This window comes from Schistocerca americana, chromosome 1 (assembly GCF_021461395.2).
Source record: "Schistocerca americana isolate TAMUIC-IGC-003095 chromosome 1, iqSchAmer2.1, whole genome shotgun sequence".
NCBI classification, from domain to species: domain Eukaryota; kingdom Metazoa; phylum Arthropoda; class Insecta; order Orthoptera; family Acrididae; genus Schistocerca; species Schistocerca americana.
Window position 1 is genome coordinate 513,589,714 of NC_060119.1, and position 22,885 is coordinate 513,612,598.

The 22,885-nt window shown below is 39.7% G+C and overlaps 1 protein-coding gene across 2 annotated transcripts in view; it reads left to right on the plus strand.

Annotated features, from left to right (window-relative positions):
* The window catches only part of LOC124605066 (ATP-dependent helicase brm-like), a 231,433-nt gene that overhangs the window by 101,181 nt on the left and 107,367 nt on the right, over positions 1–22,885 (plus strand). The gene's annotated exons all lie outside the window — the stretch shown is intronic.

Genomic DNA, 22,885 nt, shown 5'->3' on the forward strand with positions numbered 1-22,885 from the left:
TATGCAAGAGAATCTCTAAAGTGTATGATAAGGTAAGAGAGTAATAGTGATGATTAATTGATGCTTAATACCAGTGTTTGATATAATATTCTGTAAATGTTACTGCTCTTTGATGCTGGAGGTGCCAAAAACAGGGGTATTTAGAAATTAAACAATGGGTAACATGTATATTGAGTGACAAGACATGTGTCCTCCTTTTTATTCGTATTCAGTTTATCTCTTAAGTTCAGTTATCACATTACATTATACCGAGAGGCTACTGAAATTCACAAATGTGTCAGAAATTTTGCCAGGAAGATATCAGTTCCAGAAATAATTCATGTTGGTGCACTGTTACTATTTCAGGAATCTGTTGCATCAGTTGAACCAAATGTCAACTGAGCTGTAGCCAATCCATGAATCAATATAACCTAGATCCAGAACAGTGTCATCTGTTCACTAATGGAAACCAGTAGGTACAGTAGTGCACTATCAATTAACAGTGTTGACTGCTGTTCGCAGGAAAACATTAGACAGTTTAAGGAGTAAGTGTTGGCTTAAATGTCTGGAAAAAACAGGCTTAGAAGCCAGATTAATGTGATGGTCTACACCTTCATCCGCACCCATACTCTGCAAAGCACTGTGTAGTGTGAGGCAGAGAGGATACCTCCAAATGTACTGCGTATTGGGCTTTCTTCCCATTCTGTTCATGCATGTAGCATGGGAAGAATGACTGCTTAAATACCTCTGCACACATAGCTTGTCCAACCTTGTCTTCATAATCCTACAGCAATGCAGTATATTCCTAGATTCCTCATTAAATCCTGGTTGTTGAAACTTTGTAGTAGACTTCACATGATAACAGTAGAACCCTGTATTAATGAACCACCTTTTAAGGAATTTGCACATGTAATTATATTTCTGTCAGTCCCACTGAAATTGCCATAAGAGCAAGGTTACTGAAATTTGATTTTAATGAGCCCCACTTTGAGAAAAATACTGATTTTAAGGAATAAATATTGAACAATTTGGAAATTGAATCCTAGTTGCGATGAAATTCATAACATTTTCGAGTGACTTGCATTAGATCCCTGGTAGAGAAAAGTCAGTAATTCACAATGGATTGTTATTGCTGGTAGATAGATCATAATAACTTATGTCTCGGACGCTGAAGTGAGTGAAGTGGGAATGTGTAGGATCACTGCTTGCTAGTTAGTGGTGCAATGGGCTGGCTTTATCGCCACACCCATGCACTGTGATCAGTTTGTAGTCTGGTGTGACTGTAATTGACAAAGAATTTGTCTGCACATTATTTACCGTAAAGGAATACACTACCACTTAACAATATTTTCTAATGGCAAAAGTCTGTGCATAGTTTATCATGTGATCGCAGAAACAGCCACTGCACAATAGTTCTGCTCGAACACTGTTTCTTGAGGGTGTATACTCCTCAGTGATTGAGCTCATTGTCCGATCGCATAACCACAGGTAAACAAAGGACGCATGAGCAGATGAAACCTGTAACAGTCTTCGTGACCTGTAAGGTCCATGTACTTTGTGGTCGCAATGATACAAGGTGGACCAGCGGTTACTGCTGACTGCATAATTCTGTACGCATTGAGTCCAAGAGAATCCGTTACGTCGCTCCATTGCTCAACTCACGTTGGCCTCCGCTTTGTCTCCTGCATGCCATGCACGTCACCCCATTGCCAAAGTTGGTGCGCTAGTGCATGCCACATACCACTTGTAGTGCTTCAAGAATTTTGGCATAAATTCTAGAACCACTCGACCTTCCACCATCTCAAGCACACAATATTTTAGATGTGAATGGGGAGAAAGGAACCCTACCTACTGCGCGTCACCTGCCTGTGTGTGCAGGTCTGAAGTTTATAGTGAGAAGACTGTAGACACGGTGGTCGAATGGCACCGACAAGTACTTGTTGGTCGCGCCATGGAAGTCATAATGAAAGCAGACAGCAGAACCAAGAAACTTCTGTGGTATTCTATGCTGTTTTGTAACTGTGACTTATTGTTAGTGACGAAAGAATAATTGAGTGGAAAAACATTTTTAGTAACTTTTAACTTAAACTTGCTAGAGGCAAGACAGATGTATGATTTCTGTATAATAGAGTTGTGATTAGCAAGCCAACTCTGTTGTAAACATAACTGTGTTTCTAACATTTGAACACACGAGGAGACATACTTAACAGTATTTATTCATGTGGAGAGTGAGATTTGTAAAAGTCTGAAATTTGAATATATGTTGTTAAGTGAAGCAAAAGTAACTGTGTACGTCTACTTATTTTTATAAGTAGAAAGAGTCTTGAGAAATTCCTGTTCCCAGTGATATACTGCAGAGAAGAAGAGAACGGGAGTTTGCAGCAGCAGGCTAACCAGCTAGGAAAGTCGGCTGACCATCTCAAGTAAGTCGTATCATTAAAGAAGCTGAAGTTTGCACACATACTTCATCATTTCAAGTCGTCCAAAACGTTAGAACGTGGCGACCAGTGAAAAATGACTCAATAAACAGGAATTCTAAGACCAAAAATGAGAAAAGTGGATGTTGTATGTTGCCATAGCAACTAAACCAAACACGATAAAGAATTTGCTCTGGGACTTCGGGACATGCCCTAGTATTCAAAAGAGAAAAATTTGAATTGAGAAATAGTGAAGAAGATTCCAATGTGTTTCTCTAAGAAGAAATATGCCGAGATCATTTTGACTAAGAAGATCTGGTGTGGGGAGTGGATAGCTCTCACACACATCGAGGGGACGCAGATGCGGAAACCAACGTCCGAAGCCATCAGCACCAGTTGGTGTTCACCGGTGCTGACCCGCTTCCTCTTTTGTTCACTGCCGCCTACGTGGAAACCAATGACCGATGCCACCGGCACCAGTTGCTGTTCACCGGTGCTGATTACACATCTGCTCATTGACACAGCCCAAATTCTACGCCGGGTGAGCGTAAAACAGAACTTGATTGTTTAAATACAACATGGTATAAAGTGATGCATGAACTATATTAGTGTAGTTATTATACTTAAAGTTAATTTTTAAATGCTCGCAAGGTCCAGAGCGGGTAAAAATATGAATAACAAACAGGAAGTTGGGGAAACTCAGGAACCAACAATGGCTATGAGAGTTACAAAAGAAGGACCTAATTAGTTGGAGTTAGTAAATTTGATCAAAACTTTAAACGATGAATTACAAGATCAAAGTATTCAATTAAATTCTAAATTAGATGACCAGAGGACAGCTTCAATTGCTCAAAATGGTACTTTAAGTAAGGAACTAAATGCAACTCTGAGTAAAGAAATAGGTTTGGTAGATTCTAGTTTAAATGCTCAGAGTGAAGTTCTAAATAACCAGAGTGAAATCTTGAATAGTCAAGCAACAGATTTAGGTTTGTTAAATGCCAAAGTTGACGCACATAGCAAAGAATTTAGCAATCAATGTGAAGGCATGGATGTTTTTAAGACTGAATAGTGAAGTAGAAAATTTGAAATTAGATTTAAAGAAGGAATAGACTGATTCTTTAAACGTTCAAGTAAATCAAATGTTTATTGACTTCAAACAAAAACAGATGGATAATTTTCAGGATCTGCCAAAAAGACTAGAATGAATATTGACGAGAAATGCAATAGTATACAATTAGAGATTAATGAAAGGTTAGGATCATTGGAGGATGTATGTAATGCTAAGTTTAACGCTGTAAAGCAGGGATGGCGTACTTTGAAAGAGAGTGTTGATAACCGTAGCGAATTAATGCCTGTCATTCAATCGCAAATTACAGGTGTAAGTACACGAGTAGACAGTGCAGAAAGAAGCTTCAAAGAGAAGATAGCAAGCTCTGATATCATAAATGTAAGTAGTCTGGAGGAACAGGTAGCAGAAATTATAGATCGGAAAGTCACTGGGAGAATAACCTCTGGGAACGCATCAGTTATGGCTTCTTCCAAACTTACTGATACCAAGAATGGCATAGACAAACTCTGGAGAGAAGTCAAACTTATCCAGGAACAAGTAGAAAAACGAGGAACTTCACCCAGTGTTGTGTTGACTAGTGAAGTTGTTACTGATTTGGGTTATCGAGACAATTCCCTAAATTCAAGCCTGACGAGAGGTACATCTGACTCATTTTTTGAAAAGATTCAACCAAGTCTTGCCAAAGAATGGGGAAGATTCTAAAAAGATTGAATTTGCTGTGGGGTACCTTTTAGGGGAAGCCTCAAAATGGGGTACTGTAAATATTGAGAACTTTTTCGTGAGGAGATTTCCAGGAAAAATTTAAATAGAAATACTGGTAGGCTAGTGTGCAGAAGAAACTAATACGAGATTTGTGAGACCCGAAATACTACAGTAATACTTGGGGTACAATGAGGAAATATTTCGACTGGCATCTAACACAGGTGACCTATTTAGATAAGACAGTGGAGGAAGAGGGGTTGGTTCGAATTTTAATTAGACGATTACCCATCTATGCAAGAAAAAACATCTTGTGTAGTGGCTGGAAAACATTTGAAGAATTGTTTTCCTTCGTTGATGCACTAGATACCCTAAATAAAGATCGTAATGAAACCTTACATCAAGGGGAAAATTCGAATTTCAAGAGGAATAATGGGAATAATTTCAAAAAACTTGAAGTCAACATCGCAAAAGTACACCAGTATAATAAGCAGAATTGCAATGACCATTATCAAAAGAAGCATCCACTTTCGAATCTAGGTCCAGTAACCTCACAGAAATTTGTGCAAAGTAACTCTAGAATCCAGAATGGTAGTGTAATATCCCGATTATAACCAACCAGTAATTAGCAATAATGAGGAAAATTTGGTGCGATCAGGATCCAGGACCAAGGCCCAGATCGTAGAGATACACTAGGACGCCTGGTTCATAATAAGTATGTTAATTTCATGCACAGAATACCTACAAAAGAATGGTTACTCCTAGAAGAATCAAACCTAGTTATCAACAATTCACAACCTGTAGTAGTAGGGACCATGGAGACTTCTGAAGTTAACATATTTATTGTCTCAAGTAGTGAAGTATCACTCATATCTAGTGCATTCTTTAACTCATTACAGACTAAACAGCACATACCGTTATTGCTAGTAAATGGAGTTTATATAGTTGGAATAACAGGAACAAAAAGTAAGATTGTAAAGTACAAAACTCAAAGTGAACTGCAGCTTTGGAAATATATTATTTCGTCAAATGCTGTTAATAGTAGAGAATATCAATAGAGATATATTATTTGGTTTAGAATGGTTATTAGCATTTAAATTCATCTTAAACTTTGAGGAAAATATTCTATGTTTTGGGAAAGGGGACAGTAGATATTGGACGCCATTTGTGACAGATAGCTACATTGTAAAGCAAACAACTGAGTGTTAATGTCTGCGATTAACAGCTACAGCACAACTGTCACCCAAGATCGATAATGTAGATCAAGTAACACATCGAATTTACATACAAGACAAAGTTAATGAATCTCTAACATTAACCGGTGGGGGGGGGGGGGGGGGGTAAAAAAAAAAAAAAAAAACGAGATTATATAAAATTCTAATGGAATATGAAATAGTATTTTCTGATCGTCCAGGTAATATCGGTGACTACATATGGAAGTTCAAAATCAAAGATGACACACCATTCAGGGTGTATTACGACCGGGGAGATCTGGGATAAACCCGGGAATTTTAACATCTGGGAGAAAACCGGGAAAACCCCAGGAATTGTTTAGAATTTCGGGAATTTTTCATTGTTTTAGTTTTCAGTTAAATTTTTGTAATCTCGACTGGTAAGAATCGATACTCTAACAAAGTATATTACTGTAACCCGATACTGCAGAATAATACTGCAACATTAAAATGTGTGTGTGTGTGAGGGGGGGGGGGGGGGGGGGGGGGACAAAAAAAAAAAAATAGAAAATAAAACATGGATTGCAAAGGAAATGTGCCATGTACAACAACAAAACACAGTGCTCATACAGGCGTTCGCAAACAGCAAAATGTGTCAAAGGCTTTAGGAAGACTATGCAATGCTTCATAACAACAAATTGCCTCTGATGAACGTGACTCACAACTGTTTACACCAGATTCGTTTTAGCAGTTACGAGCGGGCTCATACGCATGCACAGTTGAATGGCATATGAGAAGTACCTTCTCTCATTTCTGGTTACAGAAATGTGGTTGTTGGCTGTGTAAGCAGTCACAGCAAGCAGCTAGATGCAACCAGGAAAAATTTTACTGCTGCGTCCAAGCTGCCAGATTCACCCATGTGCAGGAGGCCTGGATCTATGAGGGGGGGCACCAAATTCATCTTCTTGAGGAGAAAGAACCTTGTTTCACAAAGTGAATAGCATCTAGTGCACATTGGTCTATCGATTACTCATATGATTTTGATGCGCATCCCTGTTGGTTTTTGAACACACTCTGTAAGTTGATTTCTGAATGAATCATAAGCCGCGTGGTCTGAGGCGACTTGTCATGGTTCGTGCGGCTCCCCCCATCAGAGGTTTGAATCCTCCCTCGGGCAAGGGTGTATGCGTTGTCCTTAGCGTAACTTAGATTAAGTAGTGTGTAAGCCTAGGGACTGAAGCCATCAGCAGTTTGGTCCCATGGTAAAAAAAAAAGTCATAAGTTGATTTTTGAATGCGTGCATAGTGTACGTGATGTCTCTGTCAGGAGAATCATCGTTGCATCTAGAAATAAACTTTCCTGCAGGCAAAAGGGGACCGGGCTATACAAGCTGAGCGGATTAAAGCCAAACGAGTGAACACCAATCGCTATCTGATTTTGTTGTTGTTTGGGTTTGTGAATGATCAGCGGTGTTACAATTAATAGAGAAATCCATAGATTCAGACTACCAGAGTGGAAATAAACGACTAACAAGAATAACAGGTAAGAAAGATTACGTATTATCTTCTTGGTGTATCCAGAAAATGAAATTTTGTGAGAAAATTTTTGGCCAGATCACTACATTAGTAAGAGCCAGTAGTACAATCCCCGTCTAGCAGCCGCTTAAGTTCTATTCTGGAAGTAGCGTGGAAAATGGTTTGTACGAACAAAACAATGCCTAACCGGAGAATAATCAGGGATAACTAAAGCCGTGATTCTGGCAGGGTTAGTGAAGTTAACCGGCAAATAAGTTTTGACAAAGGCAGGAATAGTTCCAGAATTAGTCATAACAAGATTGTTTGTTAGAACGATGGAGGAGAAGAAATGGGGACATCACACAAATTAGGAAAGAATATGGCGATTCCAAATTTATATAAAAATCTCGTACTACTACTTTTCGATCGCATGCTCGAGAAACTGGAGCGTATGAATGAAATGTGAAACTGTTTCTAACATAAAGCCTTTTGCTTGTTGCAGGTGTAATAGACATTTTATGTTGGTCTTCGCGAATTATATTCTGTTGTGTTATAAAAATGACCATTTGTGCCAAAACAGTCTTGTTTATTTGGTGTGTGTTACAATTTCTGCAGTGTTAGAAAGGCCTGTTTTGTTTTATCTAGCAGACAGTGACAAAATAGACATAATCAGACTGAGAAACCACACCAGTCTTTGGTACTATTTGTATTAACAGCTTACGCAGCATTAGACAACGGTATTTCGATTTTTCATGTAGCAAAACGTTTGATGAACTTTGATGAGGTAATAGATTCTGTCACAGAAAGGAAAGCATGCCATGTAAAGCTGTAGCAAGATTAGAGAGAAAACAATTCTAGGAGGAGGAGGAGGAGGATTGAAGAAATGTGTACTGTATTGCTTATCTATTGTCTTTACTGGTTTTATGTATCGTATATTTAATTTTATGTCACCCAAAACAGAGAGGTATTAGCTAACAGGAACAGGCAATAAAGAATGCAAATTTTCTGAACAGTTCTGGTTCTCCTGATTACAAATAATCCCATCCAGTATTAATTGCGAGGTTAAAGAGGGGCAGGATGTTAAACCGAGCGACTGGGAGCAGGAGAGGCACCACGGAACATTTTGATTTCCACTGTCCTAAATATAGTTTGATGGCATCCAGTACAAAATATACACGTTTCAATTCCATGGAGCAAAATACAGTTATGGGCAACAGAAGAATGCTGTGTGAAGAGGGGTGCCACTGCACTCTGGCACACTTAAGAACAAATAACATGTCTTACATTTCCTTGAACATATGTGTTTTATGTATCAGACTCTTCAGAAAGATGTGCGCTACAAAATGAACATATTTTTGAAAATTCAATTTTTATTTCATTTTTGACATTGTATCTCAAACACTTGAGGGGAGGGGGGGGGGGGGGGGGGACCGCCACTATCTTAGTATTGCCCCGGTTCGGAAATATCGTAGATCCGAGGCTGATGCGCAGAGCAGTCTGAGTTATAGTGGTGAAGTTTGTAGTCTCCACATGACCCATGTTTACATTTAGTGATTTTACTGTTTCCTCTTCCTTTACTACTCTCACGTCAAATGAAAACAAAATGGATTTCTGTGGCCGGGAGCTATCAAGTGAATTAAAATACATTCACATAATTACGTTATTAGTTTCAGATTTTATTTTATTTCCACTTTTCTGACAGCCATGCATTAATCGCCTTGTAGAACAATGAAGTTATTTTTGTTGGTTTGCTAAAGAAATTTGGTTTTTATTAATCTTTTACGCTGAAGCAGTCAATGTGTTTGAAGCAAAAGTGTTTGGTTCCACACTATCGGCTAATTTCAACTGCTCACTGCATTTCAAGTGCACATTTTCATCTTCTGGCACGTATGGCATTATGCCATAATAAAGAATCAAAAATGAGTTAATACAGTACTGGTACTCCAAGAAAATTTACGTCCCGAAACCCACACTGAAAACCTTTATATCAGGTCGAGGCCTACTTCATTGGGAATCTGGACATTTGAGTGTTCTCTTTAAGTATGCACTTTAAGTGTGCCATTTTAGTATGGTTCACGAAATTTCGATGCTCTTGGAGTATCCTCTGATGTCTTTTGACTTTTATGACATAATATAAGATCTTTTAATGTTTTAAACATACGAACATATGGACTTCCTGCGTCATAGCAGCTGCCAAAGCGCGGTGGTGCCTGTTATCTGGCGCTATCTGACGACTACTGAAATGAACCTATTTCTAACAGGTCGTGGGAAAATATCACGAATGGTGGTTTGAAAAGTGTTACTTTCAAATTAAACTTCCTTTTACACAAGTTGAACTATTTGCGAGAATGTAGGATAAATTTCTTAAATCCCAGAGCGTTTGATGACGAGCCATTTAGAAGTGTTTCGAGCCCAGAAGATCAGACATTCATGTTGTTATTATGAGCATATTGATGTAGTGCTACCGGAAGCTCTCTCTCCTCTGTGGTAACTAATTTATTTGTGGAAAACTTTGAGGACAAGTCACTGGACTCGCCTAAAAATTTTACTGGCACATTTTTGTGATGTATCTTAAAGTCTAACACGCACAAAAAATATCAACATTATATGCGAAAGCTTAGCTTCTCTTGCAGCTTATTAACCTTAAGAGATCAATATTATATGTGAAAGCTGTGCTTTTTTAGTAGCAACACTCTGTATATTAATTTAAAACATGAAAACTCAAGTAAGTCGTATCGTTAAAGAAGTTGAAGTTTGCACATATTCTTCACCATTTCAAGTCGTCCAAGTGTGATGGCAGTGCACCAGTCCATAGGGATTCTGCAGCTCTTAGTGATATCACCACATGGGCTGGCAGAGCATACAGTGGATGTGTCCGCATACAGCCAGCTAGTGACAGCAACGGCAGACTGTGCACAGTCCATAGCCATATATGGTTTGTCTCAGTAGACACTAGCACACAATGAAAGTCTGGTTGGCAGTTAATATAACAAAACATGCTGTGCTGGTACATGCCCATTGACGGCAGTCTTTATGGAGTCCTGGCCAAGGAAAGCAGGTGGTGACAAGTGACACAGTAGTGTTGACACTGGGTTGTTACAGTTCATTGAGAACTGTGGCACATACTCCAACTGCCACGATTGGCATGGTGAACATTTGGTGGTGGTGACCCAAAATGTGTGAGCGATAGGCATGTGGTCAATGTAAATAACAAAAGGAACAAGCTTCTACAGACAGGCAGAAGTGTTTTACTGCCTCATATACTGCAAGCAGCTCATGATCACAGACACTACAAGCACATTATGACATTGATAGCTTCTGCGAGAAGAAGCTGAGTAGATACCAGCTGCTGCCAACATGCTGCTTAAGCAGTGTGCCTGTGGCAGTCTGGCTGACATCCACAACCACAGCCAGTTTAGCATCATACACTGGGTGAGGATACAGTGTTACTTCTGCAAGGTTCCATTTGTTCCAGCAAAGCTTTTTTCTATTGTGGCCATCAAGCACACAGGATGCTTTGTCTTTTGCATGCTCATGTGCATCGCACTGTTGCCAAAATTTTGTCTAAATGTTAAATCTGCGGTTCGTCAGTGTATGCTGGGTACTGCTATTCTGTGCTGGCTATAACTGAGGCTCTGTCATTTGAGCATTTCTTGGCATAGCTGTCACATGAGAAGTACCTTCGGACTTCCTCGAGTTCACATCGCAGGGCCTGGCTGAGCAGTAGTTGGCAGTATGGGCAGATCACCAGCGGTACAGACACACTTGTTTTGGCAGTGCCCAGTACAGGCTTTCATTTACTAGTCACTCCTCTTACACATTTTCTATTCTCCTCTCCCACATAGTTTTGATTGTACACGTGATACTCTTGAACAGTTTTATGTGAAAATTTTACATACCTGGAAATACATTTGCTGTCATCCAGTCTACTATTGATTCACTATTAGAATTTGGTTTGTTAACGTTTTACAACGCTTGGGTGATCATCCCAGTCATAGGACCAAAGAGAGAGAGAGGGGGGGGGGGGGGGGGGGACGAGAGTATGTTGCTGTTTAAATAGAATGAACAGAGTATAGTAGTCTACTTGTATGGTATCAAGCAAGTGAAGTGACTGAAAGCTGCAAGTGAATGTTTAACAGGTTCAATCAGCCCACAGTGACTGTTGCAGTCACCCAGAAGCCGTAGATTTTTCAACTTTTTTGTGTGGCTCGTGCTTACAAGATGAAGGAGAAAAATATAGTACTATCTGTTTCAGAAACATCATCATCAATTTTGGATCCAGCCTTAGAATTTATTCATTCGTCAAACTATCCCCCATTTTACAACAAACTTTTGTGATGGAGAAGCACACTGCAAGAACAAATGTGTGAGAGGTGATCACCCCTCAAAAACGTTTTTCAAGTCATGTATGGGAGTGATCACCCTTGTAATGTGTGTTTCAAGTCGTGTAGCACTTTGCAGAAGCAGGAACATCCATCTATTGGCTCTCCGAAGAACTAAAAGAGCAAATAGCTGATTTCAAGCTGTCACTGCCCAGAAATAATGCGTCATGAAGAAACCGTGATCAGAGATTTTTTGAGTGCTGACTATTATGTAAATCATAACAGACCTGTAATATCTGTGGGCAGTGACCAAAGTGTGTTAACAACGGTGACAGTGCCCATAGAATGGAGAAAAGGGAAACTTTTGGGTAAAGAGTGTGGGTACAGTAGGTTAACAGGGACTAAGGCCAAGAGGGTTACTTCAGCAAAGGATGTGTAGCAAGGATAACTCCCATCTGTGTAGTTCAGAAATACTGGTGGTGGAAGGGAGGACTCATATGGCCTGAGTTGTGAAGCAGCAATTGGTATCAAGCATGCTATGACTGGGTGATCATCTTTGTTCTTAGCCACCTGGTGGTGGTCATTCATTCTGGTGGACGGCTGATTGGTTGCCATACCAACATAAAAAGCTGTGCAGTGCTTGCAGCAGAGTTGGTGTATGACATAGCTGCTTTCATAGGTGGCCCTGCCTCTGATGGGGCGAGATAAGCCTGTGACAGGACTGGAGTAGCATGTGCTCAGTGGGTGGACTAGGTAAGCCTTGCACATTATAGTCTCTGCAAATATGCCATCCACGTATAGCCAGGCTGTATGGGAGCAATTTTTTTGTGTGGAAGGGATGCCAGCTGTTGAAATGCAGGTACTTTTGGTGGCTACTGGGTTGAATATGGACAGAGGTTGGATGGAACCATCAGAGGGGTGGATCTAGTATCCAGGAATGTGGCATGTTGGGTTTAGGAGAACCAGGTGAAACAGATGTGAGCAAAGACATTGAGATTGTGGAGGAATGAGGATAAGATGGCCGTGTCATGAATTGGCATAGGAGAGTGGTGTTTGTGTGTGTGTGTGTGTGTGTGTGTGTGTGTGTGTGCGCCCAAAGATATGCCGCATATGTGTTTATATACATTCTCTTCAAAGGAGTAGTAGTTGTGGCTCAGGATACATATACATTCCCTTCAAAGGAATAGTAGTTGTGAAAGAAGTAGTAGTTGTTTGTCAGGATATAACTGCAAGGTGTATGAGGAATGTGGTAATGGGTTTGGAGTCTGAAGGGCATTGTGAGAGGTAGTGCTCGATAGTGGCAGAACCATGGGCATGAGGGATGTTGGCGTATAGGGAGGTGACACAACATTCCAGGGATCCAGGAGGTAAAGGGGTGGGAATGGTGTTGAGTCAGTGATAGAAGTTATTAGTGCCTTTGATGTGATGTGAGAGGCTACATTTCGGGCAACTGAAATTCTGTCAGTAGGGACAAATAACCAGTTACAATGGGGTGTCCAGGATTTTTTGGTTTGTGAATTTTGGGGAACATGTAAGGGGAGGGTGTGCAGGTCGTCTTTGTCTAGGAGATGGACTTGGGAAAGGTTCTGGGATGGGCCTAAGGATTTCTTTGGGGGTTGATGGTTATGTGGGTCTTCTGGGATGGGATCAGTATCACAGAGCTTGTAAATGGAAGAACCAAATAGTTGGTAGTTGCTAAAAATCATGCGGGTGAACGGCCTGCCTGAAATATACAGTTACCTCAGAACCATACAGTTTAATGCTGAGATGTGACATCTGATGTGATAAGCTGTGCAGCTAAACCAATGGTATGTAGGCCTCTTAAGGACTTATGAACCATGCTCTTACAAATAAAATTGCTTCATAAAATGAGAAATGGATGTATTTCCATAGGTGGCATCTGTCTCTAGTCAGTGGACTGTTTTTTAGCACAATGTTACTCTTGTCAGAAAACTTGGTGCTTGTTTTATACTACAAAGGCAAGTCATTTATATATATGAGAAATAGTGGTGGAGCAAGGAAAGACCACTGGGGGACTCCATGGAGTACAGTGCTATACTCAAACCCTACCCCCCTCACCTGCTTTGCTGCTCTCATCCAAAATTACTTTCCCACTGCCCCTCAGATGCCATAGTGGCACACTTTGTTGAGCTGTGTTTCAACAAAAGTTCAGCTGTTGAGCTGTATTTCAACAAACATTCAACTGGACGTGCTTGAGCAATGGCTGATGCCACAGCTTGATATGGATTCCACAGAATACATCTTTATACAATATCGAGCATCCCCACATCGTGGTATGTAGGTTCTGGGTTCGATTCCTGGTACTGCCAGGGATATTTCCTTGGCAGGAGGACTGAAACAGACTGGTGGCAGGACTGGAACGAGGTACACTGACCCTTGTGATGCCAATTAAGGAGCTACCTTATTGAGAGGTGGTGGCTTCAAGGTCAATAAAGCCGACAACAACAGGGAGAACAGTGTACTGACCCCATGCCTCTCCATATTCTATTCAAATTATGCCATTGGCAGAGGATGACAAGGCAATCAAACACAGAGCTTTGCTTTTTGCTTCACCACCTTTGAATCAGTTGTACTGGACATGATCATGCTTTGTTCTGTTCTTGGCCATCTATATCTCTGGACCTGACACCCAAGGTTTTCTTTCTATGGGGTTATGTGGAAAACCTCGCATATGTTCCGCAAACATACCGAAAACAGGCCCAGAACTCAAATAAGGATTTTTGAAGTGCTCAAATCAGTGACCCAAACATGCTTTAGAATGTACAGCATGAAATGGATTACTGTTTGATCATCTAACCACTGAGAGTCATATAGAACCTCTGTAAAGTATTTAAATTTGATTTTAACTTTTTTTTACATTCTCTGTATTTTCTATTGATGCACTGCTATATGTTAAATAGTTATAGCCATTTGGAATCACCAAAATCGTTGTGAATTGCTTTGTATTATGAAATGTTATGATCGTGCCAGATGTGTAATTAATTTTAAAATGAAACTTTAAAAAAAATAGACATGGATCAGATAGACAGATCGATTGCAGAGTTCGAAGCTTTGGTACAGCAGTCATTATAAGTGCTACGCCAGACACATTGCATTCTCAGATCACATTTGGTATTGGCATACAGTTAGTATTGTTGATTTTGAACCCCCTAGAATTGACTGTAGCAACTATAATACAGGGTGTACATAAAGTCCAGGAACACTTGCAATCATGTATGCACAAGAACTAAACATTGTACAGATTTCATAGATACTGCATTTTGAAGAGACACTCTGAAAGTTTTTTTTTTGTGCAAACATTTGATATGTGAACCATGAATGACCTGGCACATGTCAATATGGTAATCAAATTATTGTCATATCCATCCCAGCATGGCATCGTCAGCTGTGGCAGTCGCTTCCCTTATTCGCTCCTGCAGCTCTGCTATATCACGTGGCAGAGGCGGTACATACGCCAGATCTTTAATGTGTCCCCACAGAAAAAAAGTCACACGGAGTGTGATCTGGTGATTGGTGAGGTCATTTCGTGAAACAGTTGTCCCCTTCTGTAGCACGGCCGATCCATCAATGCAGCAGCTCCGTGTTCAGGTGCCCATGAACTTCATGATGAAAATGGGGTGGAGCCCCATCCTGCTGAAGGATGAATGGAGAGACTGATTGCATTTGAGGCATCAGCCATTGCTGCAACATGTCCAAGTAGGAATATCTAGTGACAGTGCTCTCGGCGAAGAAGAATGGCCCGTACAGTTTTCGACGTGACAAGGCTATGCTTTGTACCCCATATTCGACAATTATGCCTGTTCACTTTCCCATTAGTGTAAAAAGTGGCTTTGTCACTAAAAATTAAGCAAGCAACAATGCCATCCCCATCCTCATTCAGTTGTTGCAACTGAGAACAAAACTCAAAACGCTTGTCTTTGTCGTCGTCATTGAGCTTCTGCACTAGCTCTGATTTGAATGGTTTCATCAACAGCTTCTGTTGCAGGACTTTCAACACTGTCATTGGAGCCATTTCTTGTCCACGGGATGCACGACGCACCAATTTCTTTGGATTCCTTATGAATGTCTCTTGTATGCAATCCATATTCACTTCACTCACACTGGGACGTCCGCTTCTCTTTGCTGGGCACAAGCAACCCATCAAAACAAATTTGTTGTGCCAGTGGTAAATGGCCTTCCTTGTTGGTGGATTCTTACCATACATGGTTCTAAACGTCCATTGAATAGGTGTAGCACACTTGTTTTTGTCAAACTCCAACACACAGAAAGCTCGCTCTGCACCTGAACTCGCCATGTTCACGACCACCGCCGACTATCAGCAAATTTTCAAAGTACGGTGTGGCGGTATACATATTAAAAAAGAAAAACTTTCAGGGCTTCTCTTCAAAATGAGATATATGATATCTGTACAGTGTTTGGTTCTTGTGCAATAAATAATTGAAAGTGTTCCTGGACTTTATGTACAACCTGTAGTTCACATTTGGTTCAACAGTTCTAATTGATACACAGTTACATTGTCACCCCTTAAAAGGTACAGCTGTTTGAGGTAGATATTATATGGACATAATGGTTGATTTTATGTTTGTTTATGTATGGTATATCAATGCTGCAATAGTGGGAAATGTTTGAAAGTTAGTATCGTCAATTTTTCTTCGGAAAAATATACTGCACACTATATTAATAGAGCCTCACCTTCTGTTCTAACATGTTTTTGTTAGATCACTTTCTTGTCTGTCTGTCTGGTACAAATCTTACTATTCATTTTAGACTAACTTTCCACCGAGCTAAAGGCTTTAAACTTTCAACATTAACTCACTTTTGTGTCTGATGTGAGGTCTGAGCTAGACTCCTGAAACTTTCAATGTAGCTTAGAACAGTATGACAATGCAATATTAACTCACTTTCGTGTCTGGTGTGTGTGGTAGAGGGTACTTTGTGTACCACTGCAAATTCTCCCTTTTCTTGTTCCAGTCACAAATGTTTCACGGTAGGAATGAGTTATATTCTCTCTAATTTCTAATCACAGACTTTCGCAAGGTATACATAGGAGCAGGCAAAATATTGGCTGACTCAGGTGAAGAGAAACTAAAATAAACCTGGAATTTACCAAGTGTGTGTATTGTAATCTCATAAAAAATGTTTAAATCAATTGAAAAAATTTTCACAGACAAGAGTAAAAAGCAGAAAAATCAAACAACAGATCATAATATTTGCAGTGAAATAAAATTATTACTGACTTAAGTGAATTATTCATGCATCAGTTATGTATTGCATGCACCCCATGTTATTCATTTAAATTTACTTGTATTGTCATAGTTATTAAAAATTCACAAGTGCAGATTTTTGTGACTTATTTGTATGTGTTTCAAGGTACCTGTATGAGTTCATGCTTCTTGGTCTGTTTTAAAAACGCATCATTTAAAAAAGTTTTGTGTTTAAATAATTATTTTTCTCTATCCATCGGGAGCATTTGATATCTGTAAATATTGCCATCATACCTGATTAGCTAGTGACTTCTATTACAAAGTCTCTGCTGTGGAGTTAATTTACTATATTTGAAATTGTCACTTCTGCAATCCATTATTAGGGATCTCAAAATGTAGCATCTGTTTTTGATAAAATTCGCATCTATTCTAGGCAGTTTTCACATCTATCATTTTTGTTTATAAATGATTAGCTGTACACATGTAGAAGGTTGTCATGCTATGTGCCTGAATATTGAAGCCTTTAGTAGTGCTTTGAGATTGACTGTAAAGGTATTGAGGCACTTTCTGACTGGAATGTTTGCTTTTGCAAAAGCTTGAACAGTTTTTTCCCCACCAAAATGACCTTTGCTTGTTCTCTTCTTTTGGTTTCATTTAAGATTTCAACAAAAGACAGTTCCTGTCAGAAGCAGCAACATTTTCCACCCCTGATTTAAGGAGTTTCTCATCTTATTTTTTTCTTTTTCTGCAAATCTGCAGAATTAGGTTTTGACCTTATGTGGGCATTCATAGCTGTGCAACGTATACTTGACAATGCTTCAGGTAGGACTGATGAGGTACTTAGCATAGAAGTAAGAATTGAAGGTCTCCGTATTTACGTATTAGGGAAGACTTCCTATGTGGTCAAAATACACTGAGGGGTTTTATTTTCTGGTTGCTGTAATGCCAAGTGTGGACAGTGTAAACTGGCAGTCAAGTCATGAGTGTGAAAATACTAGAATTAAGTGGCCGAGGGTATAGGAGTTGTGTGGGGAGAAAAGCCCCATCTCCCTCTCACATGACAGTCAGCCTATACATGTGTTCTGTGTATTTGCAAGCTGGATGAAACCCTAAGTAGAAAGCTCTGCAATATTTAGCAAGTCTTAGAATATGTACCGGGAAGATGGATTAGACACCATAGGAGAGGGAGTGTTCAGTGCAGTTGACAAAAATATTGTCTCCTTTGAGGTCAAAATTGAGTATGGCAGTGAAATTATCTGGTTGTGTATAACATGTCTGGGTGAAATCAAGTTAATTGTTAGACTTTTTACCAACCACCCAAGGATGCTATGACAGTTTTAGTCATTCAAAGAAAGTTTACAGTCAGTAGCACATAAATACCCAGATTATGCAATACAGGGCTATTACAAATGATTGAAGCGATTTCATAAATTCACTGTAGCTCCATTCATTGACATATTGTCACGACACACTACAGATACGTAGAAAAACTCATAAAGTTTTGTTCGGCTGAAGCCGCACTTCAGGTTTCTGCCGCCAGAGCGCTCGAGAGCGCAGTGAGACAAAATGGCGACAGGAGCGGAGAGAGCGTATGTCGTGCTTGGAATGCACTCACATCAGTCAGTCATAACAGTGCAACGACACTTCAGGACGAAGTTCAACAAAGATCCACCAACTGCTAACTCCATTTGGCGATGGTATGCGCAGTTTAAAGCTTCTGGATGCCTCTGTAAGGGGAAATCAATGGGTCGGCCTGCAGTGAGCGAAGAAACGGTTGAACGCGTGCGGGCAAGATTAACGCGTAGCCCGCGGAAGTCGACGAATAAAGCAAGCAGGGAGCTAAACGTACCACAGCCGATGGTCTGGAAATTCTTACGGAAAAGGCTAAAGCAGAAGCCTTACCGTTTACAATTGCTACAAGCCCTGACACCCGATGACAAAGTCAAACGCTTTGAATTTTTGGCGCGGTTGCAACAGCTCATGGAAGAGGATGCGTTCAGTGCAAAACTTGTTTTCAGTGATGAAGCAACATTTTTTCTTAATGGTGAAGTGAACAGACACAATGTGCGAATCTGGGCGGTAGAGAATCCTCACGCATTCGTGCAGCAAATTCGCAATTCACCAAAAGTTAACGTGTTTTGTGCAATCTCACGGTTTAAAGTTCACGGCCCCTTTTTCTTCTGCGAAAAAAACGTTACAGGACACGTGTATCTGGACATGCTGGAAAATTGGCTCATGCCACAACTGGAGACCGACAGCGCAGACTTCATCTTTCAACAGGATGGTGCTTCACCGCACTTCCATCATGATGTTTGGCATTTCTTAAACAGGAGATTGGAAAACCGATGGATCGGTCATGGTGGAGATCATGATCAGCAATTCATGTCATGGCCTCCATGCTCTCCCGACTTAACCCCATGCGATTTCTTTCTGTGGGGTTATGTGAAAGATTCAGTGTTTAAACCTCCTCTACCAAGAAACGTGCCAGAACTGCGAGCTCGCATCAACGATGCTTTCGAACTCATTGATGGGGACATGCTGCGCCGAGTGTGGCAGGAACTTGATTATCGGCTTGATGTCTGCCGAATCACTAAAGGGGCACATATCGAACATTTGTGAATGCCTAAAAAAACTTTTTGAGTTTTTGTACGTGTGTGCAAAGCATTGTGAAAATATATCAAATAATAAAGTTATTGTAGAGCTGTGAAATCGCTTCAATCCTTTGTAATAACCCGGTACTAGTTGGAGGTGACTTTAACCTTCAGAGTGTAGTCTCAGGCATTTATACATTCATTGCGGGCGGTACAGACAAGACAGCCTTGTGAAATACTTTTGAACAAGTTTTCTGATAACTGTCTTGAGCAGCTAGTTTGGTGGACTACATACAATGGAAATATCTTAGACCTTGTAGCTATAAACAGACTGAATCTTATTGACAGCATCATAAAGGGATGGGAATTAGTGAACATGATGTCAGTATAGCAACTATGGTTGCAAAAGCAAGAAGACCAGGAGAGAGTTTCTGCTAGAAAGATCAGATAAGTAGTTGTTATCATCTCGCTTAGACAGTGAATTGACTTCACGTAGTTTCAGTAAGATGGACATGAGGAATTATGGGCAAAGTTTAACAGTTTGTAAATCTTTCTCTGGATAACTATATGCCTAGTAAGTGGATTAGGGATGGAAAAGGCCTGCCATGGTTTCACAATAAAATTCGGAAAATGCTGAGGAAGCAAAGTTTTGGTTGCACTCTCAGTTCAAAAGAGAATGTACAAATGATGGCAGGCAGAGGCCAGTAGAGATTCACGTGTCTGTGAAAAGATCTATGCACAAAGTGTACAGCTACTACCATCATACCCAGCAAAAGATCTGGCCAAGAAAATTGATCCTATGTAAATCGATCGCTAAGAGGGAATAAGGCTTCTATCCAGTCCATTGTTGATCAGTCTTGTGTGGCAGTATAAGATAGCAAAAGGAGAACTGAAATTTTTAAATTTCATGTTTAAGAAATTGTTCAAGCATGAGATTAATTCAAATATAACATCATTTGACCATCACTCAGACTCCTGCATGGAAGATATAGCAGTTAGCATCTGTGGCATAGAGAAACAACTGGAAGAGTTGAAAGCAAATAAGTCACAAGGCTCTGATGGAATCCCGTTTCAGTTTTACAGACAAAACTCTATGGCATTGGCCCCATACTTAGCTTGCATTCATCGCAAATCTCTTGCCCAGCATAGAGTCCCAAGCAACTGAAAAAAGTGCAGGTGATTTCAAGGTATAAGAAGGGTAAAAGAACAGACCTGTAAAATTATGGACCAATATCCCAATTTGCTGCAGTATTCTTGGAAATATTCTGAGTCTCAGTATCGTACATTTCCGTTGGACCATTAAGCTTCTGTCCACAAATCAGAGTGATTTCAGAATGCATCAGTCATGCAAAACTCAGCTTGCCCTTTTCTTACTTGATGCACTGTGAACTATGGATGAAGAGCAGTAGGCAGATTCCATAACTCCAGATTTCTGAAAAGCATCTGACGTGGTGCCCTAATACAGACTGTTAACAAACGTACAAGCACATGGAATAGGTTCCCAGATATCTGAGTGACTCAAGGACTCCTTGAGTAACAGAAACTAGTATGTTGTCCTCAACTGTGAGTCATCAGGAGTGCCCCAGGGAAGTGTGATAGGACTGCCATTATTTTCCATATACATAAATTATATGACTGACAGGATGGGCAGCAATCTCAGATTGTTGGATGATGATGCTGTGGCATACGGGAAGGTGTTACTGTTGAGTCACTGGAGGAAGATAAAAGATGACTTATAGAAAATTTCTAGTAGGTGTAATGATTGGAATATAACTCTGAATGTAGAAAAAAATATATGAGTGGAAAAACAACCAATAGTGTGCTGCTTGACACAGTACGGGCATAATGTTGCAAAGCTATGTGAAATGGAATGAGCCCATGAGGATTTTGGTAGGGAAGGCATAAAGTTCACTTTAGTTGATCGGGAAAATTCTAGGAAAGTGTGGTCCATCTGTAAAGGAGACCATTTATAGGATGCTAGTGCGACTTATTCTTGAGTATTGCTCAAGTGCTTGGGATCCGCATCTGGTCAAATCAATGGAAGACATCAAATCATTCAGAGGCACCTGCTAGATTTGTTATTGGTAGGTTTATAACAACATGCAAGTATTACAGAAAAGCTTTGGGAACACAAATGGGAATCCGTGGAAGGAAGATAACATTCAATTTGAGGAACATTATTGAGAACATTTTGAGAACTAGCATTTGTAGCTGACTGCAAAACAATTCTGCTGCCACCATCATATTTTGCATAAGGACCACAAAGATAAGGCACAAGAAATTAAGGCTCATAAGGAGGCAAAAGGGCATTTTTCCCTCGCTCTGTTTCCGAGTAGAACAGGAAAGGAAATGACTAGTAGTGACACATGGTATCTTTCACCACATTCCGTACTGTGGCTTGTGCTGTGTATAAGTAGTTGTATGTATAAAGGAGTCAGCAGTAGCCGTAGCATATGTCTTGTCATAAAGACCACTGTGATGCACTGAAGATAAGGATTATGTGGAACCAGACATCATGTGCTATATAAACATGATTACCAGCATCTACCTGTAACATATGAGAGACTTCAAGATGTTGTTGAAGCACTACAAAATCCAATCAGCAAATGTTTACAGTAATACAGCACTAAAGATTGATTAGAAAAAATAGTTATGCAGTGATTTAAAGGTATTCTGGAAGGTTTTAGTACAGAATAGTCTACCTTTGAAAGCAGCGTGGATTTCTATTGTGCTGGACCACATCCAAATATTATCTCAACAAGAATCCCTGAAAGAGACCAAGGAATTACAAAGTGCAGATACAAAAGTCAGTATGATGCCAGGATGTTCCACTGATTCTGAAGAACTGATGAAACGATGCTTTAAGTGCATCAGGTAGACAAAGATGGAAATTTCCACAATAGCCACAACAGTGATTTTTGATTTACCCAAATAGTATGGTAGATGATACGTTCTTACAATTGACCACAATTCTCGTTATCCAGAAATCTGCATTTGTATTCTGAAGCAGAAGAATTTTGTGTATGACAATATGACTTGGTTTGTTACTCCAATGTGCATTAATAAAATTTTCAAAAGAGTGATTTTTTCAGCTTATCACAACTAGTCCACAATTTTTGTAAAGCAACACAATAGTCAACATTGGTGTCAAGATCATTAAAGAGCATCTAATGAACAGTGTCTATGGCAATTGCATTGAATAAAATTACAGAGCAGTACCATTCTCCAGTCAGTTGTCACCAACAGAATGTTTAATGGGAAGACAGCTTTGAATGGCAGCACTAACAGTACTGAACAGTTCAAACCAAAAATACCAATCATAAAGACTGTTTAGAATTTAAAGCAGAAATTTGATTAATTGAAGTTTATTATTATTATTATTATTATTATTATTATTATAAACATCACAAAGCAGAAGATCTTCCAGAAATGAAGGAGCTTGGTGGGTGTGGATCATTGAGTTACTGTTTCCATTTGGTGTAATCAGCTGAAAAGAACAGAGATTACAATGTTGACTATCCAGATGGACTCATAGAAGAAATTGTCTTCCCTGTTCAGGGAACAAATGAAGATAGATGGAGCGACCAGCTATTGCCCAAGTCCAAGAAATGAGAGACCACATCAACAGAACAGTGACCAAGAATACAATAAGGGACACTCAGCTAAAATACAATAAAATATCTTCAAAATAATGTGGAATTATCTTTTTCAAAATAAGAATTTTGTAATTTAAAAGGGGAGAATGTCATGGGTGTTTCTGTTTTTAGTGTTTAAAATTACCTTCGAAAGCAGTTGAAGCAGATTTAATAAAAAAGTGTAAATTTTTATAATTTTTCTTGAATAATTATTCTTTAGTGTACAGTATAAGTTACATTACAAGAATTGTATTTCGTTTTT